General features: G+C 43.7%; 1 protein-coding gene across 7 annotated transcripts in view; it reads left to right on the top strand.

Moving 5' to 3' along the window:
* NIN (ninein) overlaps positions 1-14,644 on the top strand; it is a 298,787-nt gene that overhangs the window by 63,199 nt on the left and 220,944 nt on the right. The window lies entirely within an intron of this gene.

The following is a 14,644-nucleotide window of genomic DNA, read 5'->3' as shown; positions in this document are numbered from 1 at the left end:
GGTCGGTCCAGTGGGGTTCGGTGGTGTGGTTGAAGGAGACGTGGGGGCTTGCGGAGACGATGGGGTCCAGTGTGTGTCCAGCAGCGTGGGTGGGTGTTGTCACGAGCTGTTTGAGTCCGAGATTGGCGAGGTTGTCGATCAGGGCGGTGGAGTTGGCGTCGTTGTTGTTCTCGAGGTGGAAGTTCAGGTCCCAGAGGTGGATGTAGTCCATGGAGGCGAGTGCGTGGGTGCTGATGAGGTTGGCGATGGCGTCGCTGAACTGTGGTCGGGGTCCGGGTGGTCTGTAGACGAGGGTTCCTCTGAGGGTGGTGTTTGGGTCGGTGTGGATCTGGAAGTGCATGTGCTCGGCGGTGGTGAGGGTGTCGTCGGTGTTGGTCGATACTCTGAGGGTGTCCTTGTGGATGATGGCGATTTCCCCCTCCCACTCCGTTGGTGCGGTCTCTGCGGGAGATCTTGTGGCCCTCAGGGATGGCTATGGCGATGTCTGGTGCCGAGGTGTCGTTCAGCCAGGTCTCTGTCAGGAAGGCGACGTCAGGGGTGGTTGAGTCTAGGAGGTCCCAGGGTTCGATGGCGTGCTTGCGAGAGGAGCGGGTGTTGAGGCTGATGCAACGCAGGTGGTTGGGTTCTCTGTTTGATGGCTTGGCGGGCCAGATGCTGGTGAAGCTGCAGTTCCGGCATGCGAAGGGCCCTTGGGTGTGCTTCGGGATGGCCCGGTAGCAGGAGTGATCTCGCCCGGCGTTGAGTGCGTGGAGGGTGCTGGAGTCGTAGTGTAGTCTGGTCTTGTGGCGGCTACGGGGTCCAGGGGTTCTGGCGCTGGGCGCAGACGGGCTTGCCTTTGGCACTCCCGCTGCACGCGTCCGCTGTACTTGTGTATTTAAACACAGGCATTCACATATGTGGTTTACTCGCACAACTGCTGCTTAACACATTAAAGCTCAACTATTTACTTTTCCAATGCTGGGGAAAAAGTAGCAAAAAGGATTGCATTCAGTTTAGAATGCAAAAGGAGATAAACATTTTTATGTGAATAGCAACTTGATGATGTGTACTTTTCAGATGTAAAATAGTCCATCGTGCATTTTAATTGAAGCACCTCCTGGAAGGTGGAATGATACGCAAACAGTCAACAGGATGAAGTAGAGCGTAATACTCCTGTACGTGGAGCCAAAATCCACTTGCGTGTATTTTAAAGAAATTGTAACAGGTTATACAAGCAGTGATCTTTTCAAACCAGACCCCAAAATTACAATTGTACGTTTGACCAGCAGTCCCTACCATAAGCTGGGTCTGAAAAATAAAACCTAAAACAGTTGCTTCTTGATCTTCTTGAAGTCCCCCGAGAATGATCAGATAATCGCATCTGACACTGTTAAGAATACAGTGAATGATGCTGTGTCTCAAAAAGTGGGCATGCTCAAATCTTTGTTAAACAGGTACAAAATAAGAAAAAAAAAACACAAACCTAGAACTTCAAATGGTTAAAACTGAGTATTCGGTGGGCATGCAGGAGACGAACAGCAACATACCAAATGCTTTGTGAGCGAAAACCCAAGGAGACCCAGAAGTTGGCATTGTGATAGTATTTTAGAGTGGTTAGTATAAGTATATTTTCTGTGTTGAATAATAGTTATTGATGTAGGAAACCCAGTTATGACCTGCATTTCACTCTGCTACCGCACAGCACAGAGAACATTCATTTTTAAAGAAGTTTATGTAATTTGTCACACTTGTCGAAATGACATATACATTTTGACGTAGATTTTTATTCTGTCTTCGATTGGTGGTGGATGTGTCTCTGTAGATAAAGGCTGTGGCACCGAGAAATAGGTTCATGGATGAAATGAAAGTGAAGTGCTCTGTGTATTCTTTTCTCAGATGGTACGTCTTGTAGCTCCTCTAGGAGACAGTTATCGCCTCAAGCTTTGTTTGCACATTTAAAGTCCTGCCAGTCTTTACTTTAGCCTGATGTATTTTGGCTCTGGTGATTTGTGTGTGTTCACTCTGCTGTCCTGAGGCTTGACTGCACAGTGGCAGCTTGCCAGCTGCCTGACTGCGCATGCCCCAGGTGAACTGCAGGTTTGATGTAGCTTGTTAGGCGTGCGTTGCTAGGTAATGATAACTTGACTCGTCTGAACGAAGAGGAAAGGCTGTTGCGGCTCAGACGTCTTGTGCACACCAGTTTAACTTTGTGTTACTCGCAACATAATTAGAAATAACGCTTTCTAATACGCTAATCATATTTTTCTTCTGATGCTTCGAGGTCAGTACCCTTAGCCTTGGGGCAATGATGCCATTTTTTGCCTTCAGAAGACATCCTAGCTTCTTATCTCTTATGTGCCAGTCCCAGGCTTTATTAATGAACCCATAAAATACATCTAAAAGACAATTTTTGTCTTCTCTCCCTTGGGTGGCTTTTTTCAGACTGTTGTCTGAGATACAGAACAACAAATGTTCAAACTGCTAAAGATTACTACTTTTTGGGGGGAAGATTCAGGTATGAAACCAAACTTGTTTAAATACAGACCATGGGAACCTAATTTGGGAGTCTATGGTTTCTGAGGATTGTAAAATGGAATGGCATCCTCTGAAGTATTCACTGTAGGGGTGATAAAGCAATCCTATGTGAAGTGGTGTATACGCTTAAATACTAAATGGGTTTGCCAGAGAGAAAGTAATTTTGCAGTGGTGTAAATGGCACACATTGGTTAGTCACAGACCTATTAAGATATTTTGAAAGATATGTATATTTAAGTGAGTTTGTCCTTTGCGTCTTTTGAAAGATGGGTATGATGATCAGTTCGGAAGAGTTACAAGCTTGGAAAATGTACTAACTTTTTATGGTTCTCTTATGGTCAGTTACTGATTTCATATGAGCCAGACCAAGCTGACTAACTTAGGGATTGTAATGGCCACTCAACATTAAGAACACTTCAAAAGTTGTGTTTGAAAAAAAGAAAATAATTACCAAATCGCTAATTCTACCATTACTGAATTGATGTAATACCATTAAAAGTAATATGGGTAGACGTTCCAGCTCCTATGAAACCAATATTGACTCTTAATTGAATGTTTATTCAGTTTTCTAAAAATGTAAAGCAAGAAATCACTTGAGCGCTCAAAGTCACTAGGTCTTTAATTTTGCTAAATTTACTGAAGAGTAATGTTAAAATGAATGAAAAAAAAATCCCCTGTACAAAGACCGAAAACTTAATCTGAAATGCGTTCTAATAAGTTCTATATAGCACACAATTATCTAGAAGTCGTTCTGTCCCTAGACCTGAATCGGAAGATAACCAGAGCAGGCGTATCGAATCATGATCGCAAGAATAGACACGCTTAAATGTTTTACAACAGATGAGTGGTTTGTGAGCGTTATGTTGCTCCAGAAGGCCGTCCTAAGCCTGCATGCAAGAGCCGAAAGGGCCGGCTCGCCAGACCTTGACCAATGGTGGCAAGGGATGTTCAAGAGGTGGGTGGTAGAAGGCCTTAATATGTGGCGGGCTAGTAGCGAGAGATCTTTTGCTGAAGATAAATAAGACCTTGATGATGTAAGGCCATGAAGACGAGACACACAGCTTTGACGAAAATCCTTTGTGCGGTAGGGAGAGAATGTAACAACTGGTGTGCCTTAGAGCACAGGCAGAGGCAAAGATAGGCAAATAAAGTGCAACACGAGCTTCTGCATTCTATATGTTTTGCTGTACCTGAATATAGGTATAACACACGTTAGAGATCGGGAACTTCTGACATATCCTCTAAACATTTGCACTTTAATTTCTCTCAAAGAAAGCCTTACATTATTGTGGTATCTTCAGCACCCTCATTTTAGAGTGAAGTAGAATGTGGTGATGTTTGATGACACATTAATAATGACAGTAGTAGAATGTGAGGCTGGAACATTGAAGGATCCCTGCAGGAGGAGGATGCTGGTTGGTGTATGAGGCACATATGTGCAAAAAAGCTTTAAAGGATTTAATACAACTGTACTCTGTCTCCCTGGTGCTAGTGATGGGAAGCCATCAACAAACTACATTTGCCTTGCAATCAGTTGGCACTTTAAGAATTCGCATTGGAAGTGATGGTGTGTACTGTCTTCCTGTTGAAGAGGAAAATCAGATGAATGGAGGTCCCTCAATATGGTCAGCCTGTGGTTTAGTAATTGTCGTCAGGACATCACTAAATAGAGTGGTGAGTTTTAAGTAATAACTGTTTTGACCTCCACCATTAACTGGTACTGACTGGAGTGTCCATTAATGGCTGGCATTCTTAAAAACTTGCAACATGTTTAGGACTTGTACACAAGACTAAGGCCTACGTCTCTACCACAACCACATCTTCAGGTCTAGTTCGTGCTATATAAAACTCTTTAAAAACAAAAAAAAACACATGATACAGGGGGATATGTATGGAGGGTACAAGATACTGTCGGAGCAAATATTATTTTATTTGTCAAGATGCGGAAATAAATATATCTAAACCACAAGAACATGTTACTCAAAAGGTACTCGCATACTTAGATTAAGGAAGAGGTACCTGGAGTTTGTACTGCCTGGAAAACCATAAGCTTTTAAAAAAGAACCCTCACTCACCTACCTAGTAGGGGACATGCTTCATCATTGGGTTCCCACCCTGATCAACGAAAGCTCCTAGGGTGTGCTACGACGCCTGATTACAGCGGAGCTGTTTTTTTATTAGCAGCTCGTGAGTGGATCATACTTACAACCCACTAGGAAAACTTAATGTCGCAGTTGGGTTTTCTGCGATGGTAGTTAATCGCCACCTGAGATCGGCCGAGGGGGTTGGACCTTGTAGTCACACTTTCCTAAGGTATCTCACTCTCTGATACCTATAGACCTCGGTCGTACCGCATCTCACAAGCTGCATGCTTTAGTGTGCGTGCATGCATGCGTATACCGTTCCTGAAGAAAGCCATTTGACCCTACCGGGCACTTTAGAACATGGCTTAAACATGTAGACCAATCACAGGACACGAAGGATCAAATTAAAATCCTTAAACTATCCACCACTTTTTAACTTTGACCAATACACTCAATAATAAAATTAAATAACATTTATACAATTAAGAGTTTTGAGCCAATTTTAAACACACCTCACCTGAGCACTTCTCACTCACAATCACAAGCACGACTCAAGGAAGCTGGTTTGGAATGGAGGTTACTAGATAACTCTGTTGTCATAGCTGTAGCCCTGCATTTATATTTTTTATATTAACCATAATATTGTGTTAATATAGTATTATTAGGAAATCCAAATTTTTTAGACTTAAAATTCATATAAATTATTAAAAATACACAAAAAATGCTACTTCAAAACGATGATTTCATAGCATTGTTAATATAGTATAAATATAACCATTTATAATAACCTTTATTTCATAGATTCACTGTATACAGAAGCAATCTTCATTTTATTTTGCTTTTAACCCCTTGGGCGCGGCCGCGATTCTGCGCCTGTGCGACACTTTAAACAGTGGGGGGGTTCATGATAGCCCCCAGCCGTCATCAGCACGCGCCTACCGTGATGCATGACGGCCGGGGGCCGTCATCAGCATGGAAGGGGTTAATGAAATAGGCTTTTTTGATTGTTTGGGCGCTTTCATTTTGAGTCTGAACTCAATCTAATGGTTTCTCTAATGCTTTTTGTTTCACGGAGAGTGAAAACTTTTAACAAATCTCCCATAGAAGTCGTACAAGTCTATTAATATAAACGTAAACATAGGTGGAAATTGAGGGCAGTCAGAACTGATCCAACTTTTTAGCCTAATGTTTTTATAACTGAAATACAATATTTCAAATAAACTAAAATGGAAGAAATGATAAAGCATATAATTAAAGAAGAGGATTCTAGTGGAATAACTTGGGCATCAAAAACTGAAAATGTGCCTACAAGTGTTTTCATAATGGCTACTCTTATAAATTCTCTTTACTTTGCAAACTATAGATTTAGTGCATTTGAAATGATCCCTGACCTTGTCGCGAGGCTATTTTTCTGGCGTAAAATATTTTTTTTTTTACACTGGAGCATTTTAAGATGATTCTTTTTTTAAATTATACCTGCAGAGACCGATTACACTGGAACAGCCTTCAAGGTAGCGAAAGTGAGACCGAGGGAGTTCAATTTAAAGATCAAAAACAGGCCTGGTGACTCCGCTAGACGGACAGGTCTTGATTCCTGGCATGAGTGACTGTTCACTGGCACTGACAAATGTACATGATACTTTATGAATTCTCCTTGCCCGTGGTATACTTCTTCAAAGTTCTCACTTGTATGTGGTGCATGACGAAAAGCAAAGCACTTTCAGACAAGTCCTGCTTGTTGCAGGATTGAGTTTGGCTTGAGCTTGGGTGTGAACATGGCACTGTATTTTTGATTGCTTGAAACTCACCCATACTGTCTTGGTCAGGCTCGGTTGGAAAAGGTGGGAAGTCCAATAAAATCTTTTGGAATTGGAATAATCTAATGTGGGAATAACTGGTGTGTTTTGAAAAGATGTAGTTCAGAATTCTGCTTCAAATAACCTTTCAGGGCTGAGGTCAAGCATAATTTGGACATTCTATGCCAGCTGGGAACAAGCATACAACATAATTTTGTACTATATACAATATAGAAATAATGAGGCAAATAGAACCTCTTCTGGCCCTATTAGAGTAGGAAAGGAGGATCCTTCAGGTGGCGGCCATCTTGAAGAGGTTTGTATAGGACACAAAGCACAGGATTACCATAGCTCTCAGAGGCCTCAAGCTGTGAGTGTTGCTATTATGTACTCAAAGGAAATCTGCAGGGCTAATATTTCAAGAGTTTGATTCTTTCATTGTGCCCTGGTATATCTAGTATTTAGCTTTGCAGCATGTCTTTGAAAATGCTTGGTCGTTTAATGAGGCATTCAGCGGCACCTACAGCTTCTATTTTAATTAGATTTTAGCAGGATATGTTTTAGGGCACATGAGCTTTGGAGTAGCAGATGTGCTTTGGCTTCGACATTCCTTATTAATTAGAAGTCCTTCTGTACTTATTGCGGGCTGGATCTGTTAGTCTTGTTCAGCCATAATATATTTTATTTTTTATGCATCTAAGATAATTGACACCATGAGTGTCAATTATAGAAGCTGTTTTTTGAAGAAATTAACGTATCCTGATCAAAACTTTTTTTTTTCCTTCCTTACATACTTCTGTATTTAAGATTGGTTCAGACCTTTATCTTCAACCATTGTCTCCCATATATATTGGAAGTTAATGGACGCGGTTCAATTTAAGGCTTCATAGAATTTTATTATCTGGAATTACTTTTTTGAAGTTAGTTCCTTGTATAAGTCTCCTATTTGTGTAAAATCACAATGTTTGGGTCTTCAGAGTCCACTTGGTCAGAGTGTTTCCCTCTCAGGAGGCAGCAACAAGAGTACATTACTTTTTTTTGCCATCTGGAGTTAAATCACAATTTGATTCCACTGTCACTTGTACCGAAGCCTAATTTCTGTTTATAGGGGCAACCTGAACTTAACTTAATTTGTATCATATCATGGACATGCTGTTCTCAGAAGCATACTAGCGGCAGCAGTACACACCTCCATGACTGCAAGTGCACTGCACCATTCTCAGGAGCTGTGTCAGAACACATTATCTATGGTCTGATGCAGACTTCACCACACATGTAAGATTGTCCTTCTCGGGATTTTTTATTCTTTTTTTAAAAAAATAGATGTTGAGGCGAAGTCTGGTTGCTTTCGACTTTCCCTTATAAAATTACACTTCTCTTCGTGATCTGAGTAAATGAGGGGAAGTGAAATGCGAGGATTAAACAATTAAAAATCTCACTGCAGAGGTTCCATATCAATCATGATCAATATGAAGAAACTATGTAAATAGTGAACGGGGCCTGGCAGCCTACTGACCGCTTCACAGTTGTCCTCATTGCATAGAAATGACTGTGGCTTTAGCAGACGATGCAGATACGCTAGAAGATGCTGTTAGCCTGACAAAGAGGCATGGCCGGTGTGGGTTTGTGTATGTGGCAGGCCATCTTTCTGCAACCTGGGAGGCAAGAGGCAGGCATCACAGAGCACTGATGGCCCTAATGCAGAACAGGTAAGATGGGGACATCTTGAGAAAATCTAACTTTGTGCTGAGAAGAGGGTTTGAATAGGATATTTAGTGGGTACCTCCTCATTAATGTCGCGTGTTTAGCCACACAAGATGAGACGTCACGTTTTCCTGCAGTTTATTTATTTATAGAGCCCTTTATCCCAACGTATTTTGGCTCAAAGTCAAATCCAATGACTTTGCTTTTCAAATGGAATACTTAAATTAATCCACTCTTCTTCAAGTTTTTCCCTGCCTGTGAAATTAACAAAGAACTGACTGTATAGTTTTTAAAAGCATATGTTAGGAAATTGTAAACCAAAGTGGTTCCAAATGGATAATTTAGGACTGTATAGGCAATCACAGCCTTTATCCCGATTTGTTACAATAACTTGAATCAAAAAATGCTGGTGGTGGGCGTATTAATCTCATATTAGAAGGGTGACTGGGTTTGGTACCCTTTAATTTTTCTTTAAATTTAGAAGAAAATTCCTTCCATAAGGATGTAGAACAGGGCAACCAAAAGTGCCCTAGTGTGTGTGTGTATTAACATTTAATTGCAGCTGTTAATGGTCCCACGGTTTGGGGATGTCTCGAGGCATATTCTGGGTCCTCGTCTCCATTTTTTACCCTCTTTGCCTTGCCCTTGGTTGCCTAGAGTCATCCAAGTCAGTGGTCATGCACGTCAGTGGACGGACATCATCAACAGGCCACAAAGCCGGTCAGCAAAGTCTGCCAACACCTGTGAACCAAATTCATGATGAATAATTCTTGCATCCCAAAATGCGAATTCCTGCTTGTTCCACTTTGCCTTTGTGCTGCAGCATCCACCTCATTGCATGTAAGTGGCCTAGAAAATGCAATCTGAAGAGTGAGCTGTGCAGTATAATTGTTTGACCACCGTTTGATTTCATCCTGAATGTGTTTCCTGTGCAATATCCGTATTACTGTTGCTTGCTTCTGTGTAGTGCAATTTTGATTCTAGCTGTTGTGGTTTGATAATTTATTGCTAACCACAATATCAGCCTGCCACAAAATCAAGGGTGACTACATAGTCGAAGTAATTTTTAAAGAAATTCGCAGCTGTCTCGACTCCATTACATTGTTCATATAATTACCTCACCTTTTTTGAATTATTAATGTTTAATTGCTTTTTCAGAACTGTCATTATAATCTTTTTTTTCATATGTATTAGTTGTGCATATAATTCCCAATTTAATTTTACGGTTTAGACATTATTCTTAGCCTACTGTTTTAAATTATTGATTTATAATTATTTTGTTTATTCTAGTTCTGAACTCCTAACCTTTACTCTAAGCATGAATTGTTTTGAAATATGTTTATATTACTACACAAGATCCTAACCTAATACTAGTACTAACTTTTCATCTATTATTTATTTTTTGTTTTTAATTCTTAATCTACTACTAATAACCTTAACCATAATATATTTTATTTATTGATTAATCATTTATTGAGAAAAGAAAAAGGATGTGAAGGAAACAGTATAGGATCATCACCTACGTTCCCCTTGCCATTATGGAATATAAGGGGTACAATGATGTTTGAAAAAAGTATCTCTCTTAGAACTACAAGAATAACTACCATTGCCATTCCCAATCTAAACCATGGGATAATCAGAATAAACCCAGTATATGTCATCATTTAACCATATGGTAATTTGGGGGCGTGGCCGACCAAGCAGCGAAATGGCCGCTTAACTAGCGAGCTCCGTCGGCTGCTCTACAAATCCTACATTAATCCTAGCTGTTTCGGGTGACACATGCCCGATTTCGGGTTCCACTGGCTTCGCATTGTCTGAGGCACGATCAACCTAAGTTTGCAGCCCTGGCACAAATGCTACTACATCCACGGGCACCAGCAGCCTAGACCGAGGCAAGATCGTGTTGGGGTCCGAAGGCGCTGAAGATCGATCCCGGATGCCTGACACAACTTGAGACCAGGGATGTACAGGCCGGGTCGCTCGTGAGGCGGAAAGAGGGGGAGCAGCACAGAGCCCACGCACACGGAGGTGGGGTAAGAGCGCCGCTTCTGCTGAAAACTTCTTCTGTGCACGAATATCCTCAAGGTTTGATTACGTATCCCCTTCTTGAACACACGACCGGACTGGATGAATCGGCAGTGTGGCGGGCCGCCATTTTGAATTGGGCTGTCTTGCCGCGGAAATAAGCGCGAGTACGGCAGGAATATAGATATTATACCTTGAGCGCATATATCGAGTGAAGGAACGACTTGGCACTGAACGGAAGTGATTGTGGTTATACACGGTGTACTCCCTACACGAGGTAGCGCTGTGACCTACATTATGCGTAGGAGAGCTGGAGAGCATGTGCGCCACACCACATTGGGCTGACATGGCGACTGAATGATAGCGCTACAGACGGCGGCCACCTATACCCAGACACAACGGGGGCAACTCATAACTTTCCAAAAAAGCAACTCCTGGAATTCGCCAAAGCGAGCTGCCATAGATACACCTGCTGTGTGCCCATGACCTTGGTGGCATCCTGCGCGCAGTAGCCTTCCTCCTTTGATGCCCGACTGCTGCACGACACCGCGGAGCCTCCTGTGGCTATTTGCACTGTTCTGACAAACCCCCTGATCGGAGACCTCGTGCTCGCAGGGGATCACTATCTGAAGGCAAAGTGAGATATCTGACCGCCTTGGGATACCTGCATCGCGTTGTGCCCATTCCGCAAACCTGTGGACCTACGATACCATGGGGTCGGACTCGCTGCAAGCTCAGTAGCTGTGGGTAGGGTCTGACCACATCATGGGTAAGGGCGACCCCCGCCAGCCGAAGCTCACATTCGAACAAAAAAAGCAGTCTAAACAAGCAGAACAAGACCTCATGGCTGACGGAGGGTCGTCACAAGAGACTCCTCCAGATATAGATGTCACTGCACTCCTGCTTGAGGTACGATCGAGCCTCAAAAGTATAGACACCAAGCTTGATGCCATGACGGCCCAGTTGGACACTGTGCGTTCCCAGGTTGCCACACACGAAACGCGGCTAGACAGCCTTGAGAATCGACACACGGAGTGCAGTGAGTTCCAGCAGGAGACTAAAACGCACATTACCAACTTAGAAAATAAAATTGAGGCACTGTGCGCCAAAGTAGACGATTTGGAGGCGCGTTCTCGGAGATGTAACATCAGGGTCACAGGTATTCCAGAGACCACAGCAATGGGGAGAATGGATGTCTTCATTACGGACCTACTACATGACATCTTTGACCCGAGCCTCTCTTCGGTATTCACTGTGGAGCGGGCGCACAGAACACTGGGGAAGAAACCAGCTGTTGGGGACCCGCCAAGACCGATTCTAGTAAAACTGCTCAATTACCAAGACAGAGACTTAATACTGCGTTTGGCAAGGGAGAAGGGAAAGATAACGCACAAAGGTAATAACATTTCTTTCTATCCGGATTTCACGCCACTGGTGCAAGCGGCCCGCAAAGAGTTTTTGCCAGCCAAGAGGCTGCTACTTCAGGCCGAGATCCCATACTCCCTCTTATACCCGGCAAAACTAAGGGTCATGCACGAAGGCACAGCAAATCACTTCCTCGATGCCAGATCTGCTCTCAAATTTGCGAAGCATGTGTGTGGGCCCAAATCCAAGAGAAAGGCTCAACTGAGGTTGTAGAGGGTGGTCAAATGAGTGATAATGATTGAGGTCTAACTGCCCTGAGACGCAGTTACCCCTGGGTAGAGTCCACCTCTCGCTGGTACCACTACTGCGGACATACTAGATATGCTGTTTTGCTCTTATGAATATGCATCGTGTTGGAAAGGCTGTCCGGATTTTGTTCTGTGAACTAATTCTATGTTTGACTCATACTATGGGATATTTCGATCGTCTTCGGGCCTTGTTGCCTAGATGTGGATCCGATCCTCAAACTTGATAAACAGCTTACAATAATGCAGCCACCCTGTGTAAACAGGGGTGTACGGTCGAGATGCCGCGCCTCCGAGGGGTGTCTCCCGCAATTCAAAAGTTCTACTGTTCTAACACATTTGGTGTGTTAGGGGGGGGGGGGGTTGACACAACCAGATTGGGGGGTTGGTGTGGGAGGCCTGGGGAACGGGGAAGTTTGGCGAGTTGTCAGTATTACATGAACAAGCTTAACTGTATCGATGTACAATGTTCTAATATGGGTCAATCAGACTGTACATTCACTGCTTGGGACGACAGTCAATGGGTGTGACAAAGGTTCTAACGTGGAACATAAGAGGCTTAAGTGATGGCAGAAAGTCTAGATTGATGCACAGCTATTTACTAAGACACAACATTGACATCTGTTTCTTACAAGAAACACACATTAACTCCACGGCCTCACCCAGGCTCAAACATTCAAGATGGGGATCCACATACTCGGCTATATTTTCCAATTATGCCAGGGGAGTAGCTATACTTGTGCGTAGAGGTATTGACTGGAGAGAACATACGGTGGTAAGTGATAAAGATGGCAGATATGCGGTGTTACATGGTACTCTACTTGGCAAAAATGTGATATTGGCGGTTGTGTATGGGCCGAACGTGGACGACCCAGAATTCTTCAGAGAGGTGTGGGCGCAGATAACTATTCTAGACTGCCCTACGGTCATCTGGGGAGGTGACTTCAATGTGGTCATGGATGACTCGTTAGACAGAAAGGGTGCATCCAGGCAATTAAATCCACACGCCAGCCAAGCATTGAGAGATATCATTAATGAAGGATCTTTAATAGATATATGGAGATCCCGTAACGCACGCACTAGATTAGGAACATGTATTTCTGCACACCATGCCGCCTGGTCTAGATTGGACTTTTGGTTAGTATCTAAAGACGTAGCCACCTGGACTGTTGATGTTGGAATTTTGGCCCGCTCCCTCTCTGATCATGCTCCCTGTCTTCTAGAACTAGAAATTCCTGGGGCCCCCACGAGGGCTTTCACCTGGCGCCTCCCGCCACACGCGCTCCAGGACGCAGCCTTCACTGAAGAGATAAGACAAGACATAAAACACTATTTTACTAACAAAGAAGGTTCCGTCACCACTGAAGCAGTTCTATGGGACGCCTTTAAAGTGGTCATAAGGGGTCAATGCATAGCACGCAAGGCGGGTGTTTTGAAAGCCATTAAAAACACAATAGCCGGGTTGGAGGGAGAGCTCAAAACACTTGAACAATCTTTCTACGCTGACCCAACACCAGACACGGCCTCAAAAATTAAAACTAAACTACTAGGCTTCGCCGAGGAGGCCCAGCGCAAGCTGAAATTCTTAGGCAAACAGGCTGAGGCACGAAGATATGGTGAAGGTGATAGACCCAGTCGAACCCTAGCTAGAATGATCAACTTCTCTGCACCACCCACACACGTGTACACCATTTTTGACACTGCAGGGGACATGACGACGGGGCAAAGTGACATACTACAAGCGTTCACTACATATTATTCCAACTTGTATAAGTCCTCGCATGCTGCGCCACAGGACGCTCTTGCGTCCTATCTAGAGTCCATAGCGCTTGTATGGTTTAACAACGCACATAGGCAGTATATGGATCATCCCGTGACGGTCCAAGACATACCCAGAACTATCAAAGCTCTCCCGCTCAATAAGGCTCCAGGGCCAGATGCCCTTACGGCGGCATTCTACAAAACCTATGTGGATGAGCTTGCCCCGCGGCTGCATGAGGTGTTTGCTGAAGATCTGGAGGTGGGAATACTGCCTGAATCCATGAGGGAAGCTCTTGTCATAACGCTGCTGAAACCCGATAAAGACGGCCATTATCTTGACTCGTACAGACCCTTATCACTGATTAATATGGACGTGAAAATCTATGCGAAAATAATAGCAGACCGTCTACAACCTTTGCTCCCTATGGTGGCCCTCCCGGACCAATCAGGTTTTATACCTGGCCGTGCAACCACACACAACCTGAGAACTGTATTCTCGGTATTGCATTATTTGCATCCTGATGTACAAGCCGCAGTTATATTCTTGGATGCCACAAAGGTGTTCGACTCCCTTGAATGGCCATATCTCTTTACTATTCTGGAGCGTATGGGATTCAGCCCGTTGTTCATAAATCAAATCCGCCTACTGTACACTGATCCCAAGGCTAGAGTGAGAGTAAATGGCATGATATCAGACCCGTTCACAATTTCCAGAGGTACCAGACAGGGGTGCCCCTTGTCCCCTTTATTATTCGCAATCGCAATGGAGCCACTAGCAGCCAGGATTAGGCAACACCATACTGCCAGGGGTATAGGATTTAGCTCCAGAAGCTTATTGATCTCGCTATACGCTAACGACATCACTCTCTACGTGCATAACCCAGCTGAAAACCTAAATCCGCTATTGAGGGAATTTGTTAAATTCGGGGGGCTGCCAGATGTTACCATAAATTGGTCTAACTCAGTAATGTTTCCACTGACCGATAATACTTCCGAAGTGCACTCTGACTATCCTCTGCGATGGGAAGCTGCTGAGGTTAAAAACCTAGGCATCTGAATCAGCCGGAATCTCCAAGACCTCTGGACC

This window comes from Lissotriton helveticus, chromosome 9 (genome assembly GCF_964261635.1).
Source record: "Lissotriton helveticus chromosome 9, aLisHel1.1, whole genome shotgun sequence".
Classification (NCBI taxonomy): domain Eukaryota; kingdom Metazoa; phylum Chordata; class Amphibia; order Caudata; family Salamandridae; genus Lissotriton; species Lissotriton helveticus.
Note: the sequence above shows the minus strand (reverse complement) of the source record. Positions and strands in the feature narration are given on the sequence as shown.